Consider the following 2,612-nt stretch of genomic DNA (forward strand, 5'->3'; position numbering starts at 1 on the left):
CTTGCCACTAGGAAATAAGAAATACAGGTAAAGGGGTATAGAAAGTTATCTGGCCCTACAGGACAAAAGAGAAGATGGGGACAAGGGAAGGAAGGGATGATAGAAGAGAGGGCAGATTGGTGATAGGGGCAATGAGAATGCTCGGTGTTTTGGGGTGGGGGGAGGGGAGAAATGGGGAGAAAATTTGGAACCCAAAATTTTGTGAAAATGAATGTTAAAGTTAAATAAATAAATTTTAAAAAAATAAATAAAATAAAATTTCAGTAGCAAAGTTTGGGCATAAACTCTTCCCCAGGTCAAAGAGCAGATACCTGCAGAGTTCAGTAATAGGGAAGACGTGGACAAAGAATTCAACAGCCATGGTAGCAAGCAAAACAGTGGCAATGAAAGAGTCAAAACAATAGTCTAGAAGATTCAGACTACCCTACTGCTGAGCTGTGGGACTCTCTGAGCAGCTGGTTGTTCTCTGAAGCACCGGGAGAGTCTACCTGGTATTTCTCTGAGCTTATCTGTATAAACTGGGAGTAAGAATTGAGCTCCTAGAGTTGGACCTCTCCTGAGGAAAATGGTATGGCTTTCTGTTCTGAAGAGGATTTCAAAGCTGGGAGGTTCTTGTGCTTTTTTTAAAATTTCAGTAATTTTTAATGATTAAAGAATTATGTGTAGTTATACCTTGATAAATAACCTCAACTGAAGGACAACTGAGATGGTACTTAAAGCCAAGAATATAAATGGATAGATCCATTCCAAATCTCAAGTTTTGAAAGAAATTGAAGTCACTATTTCTGAGGGGCAGGACCAAAGGGATGAGTCATACCAGTTGCAATAGAGCCTGAGAGAAGCCCTTGTATATGTATGGCTTGTGCATGGCTGTTTCCATGTTGTCTCCTACATTACACTGTGTTCTCCTGGAGAACAGGGGCTGGTTTTTGTCTTTCTTTGTATCTCCAGCACTTAGCACAAAGATGACATTTAATAGATGCTTACTGACTTGAATGTAGCTGATACCCCAGAGCACTCTCTGATGCCGGCTGATCAACATAACAGCTGGGGTGAGTGACTAATTGACAGCCTATATCCTGGTCCTTGTTACTGAATGGAACAGGTACAGTTGGCATCTCATCTCATTTCTGAGATTCACAATACAGTATGTGAGAGAGTTGAAGAGATGAAAAGCCAAATGAAGCTCTAAGCAGCTCAGCTGCTGTGGCCTGAGTTTTTCTATCCATATCCTTCAGGTGTGTGGCCTCAGCTGCTGTACTTCTAAAGAAAGCAGCCATGAATGTGGATAACATTTCTAAATTTCCTTGAGAATTTTGTGATCAGCAGTGAGGCCCTGTGCTACTCAGAGAGTACATTTTAAAGGAGCCTAAAATATTATTTTAGTGGAGCTGTGGATTGATCCATCTGTTTTTGAAATCAGTTTGGAAGGGAATTCCAACTATGATGACAGCCTGAACAAGCAAGCAGCCCAGCTCCCACATACCTATTACAGCAAAGACCTAAAATTAGCAACAAACCAAATACTGATTAGATCAAGAAATCCAAGCAGAAACTACATTAAATGACTATGTCCATCCCTGAACTACACAACAAAGTCAGCCAGGAGAACAGGAAAATAGGAAAGAGAACTTGCCAGGAAAGCCGGTGCCAGCAAAGACAGGCCAGGAGCCTCCCAGATCAACCAGAGACAAGTCAGGGCCACCTGTAGCCAGTAAGTCTTTGCATCCAAAGGCATTGAAAATTAGGGGTCCCACCAGCAAACCTCAAGGTGGTAGAAAGCCCACAGCATGCACCTGGGAAGCAAATAGGCATGGAAGTGACCAATTCAGAAATGGCAGCTCTCAGATTGGTACACCCCAAGTCCAAGGACCAGAGAGGAGAGAGGGATGAAAGAGGTCCTATGACCTTTACAATACATATACAGCTAAGGCATTACCACCTACTCTATGGCATCTAACAATGTTTTGGGAGCAGGAAAGTGGCACAGTGGATAAAGCACCAGGCCTGAAGTTGGAAAGACCCTGAGTTCAAATACAGCCTCAAACACTTATTAGCTGTGTGACCTTGGGCACGTTTACATAACCCTGTTTGCATCAGTTTCCTCATCTGTCAAATGAGCTGGAGAAGGAAATGGCAAACCACTCCAGTATCTTTGCCAAGAAAACCCCAAAGGGAGTCATGAAGAGTTGGACATGAGTGAAACAACTAAAAACCACAACTTGTAAATAACAACAAAAACATAGAAAACCTTGGTAAGCATTGAACCTCAAAAATCTGAGGAGTCCTAAACATACCAGAACTCTTTTTTTACTTTATTTTTCTCCAGTTACATGTAAAAACTATTTTTTAGTATTTTTTTAAGTTTTGATTTCCAAATTCTATCATACCCTCCCTCTTCTTCTCCTTCCCTGAGATGATAAGCAATGTTATATAGGTTACACATGGGCAATCATGTAAAACATTTCTGTATTAGTCATTTTGTGGAAGAAAACAGAGAGAGAGAGAGAGAGAGAGAGAGAGACAAAGGAAGAAAGGAAGGAAGGAAGGAGGGAAAGAAGGAAGGAAGGAAGGAAGGAAGGAAGGAAGGAAGGAAGGAAGGAAGGAAGGAA

General features: G+C 41.5%; 1 pseudogene; it reads left to right on the forward strand.

Annotated features, from left to right (window-relative positions):
• Window positions 1-1,861: 1,861 nt before the first annotated feature.
• On the forward strand, window positions 1,862-1,969 carry LOC140509422 (U6atac minor spliceosomal RNA; annotated as a pseudogene).
• The last annotated feature ends 643 nt before the right edge of the window (window positions 1,970-2,612 follow it).

This window comes from Notamacropus eugenii, chromosome 5 (genome assembly GCF_028372415.1).
Source record: "Notamacropus eugenii isolate mMacEug1 chromosome 5, mMacEug1.pri_v2, whole genome shotgun sequence".
In the NCBI taxonomy this organism is placed as follows: Eukaryota; Metazoa; Chordata; class Mammalia; order Diprotodontia; family Macropodidae; genus Notamacropus; species Notamacropus eugenii.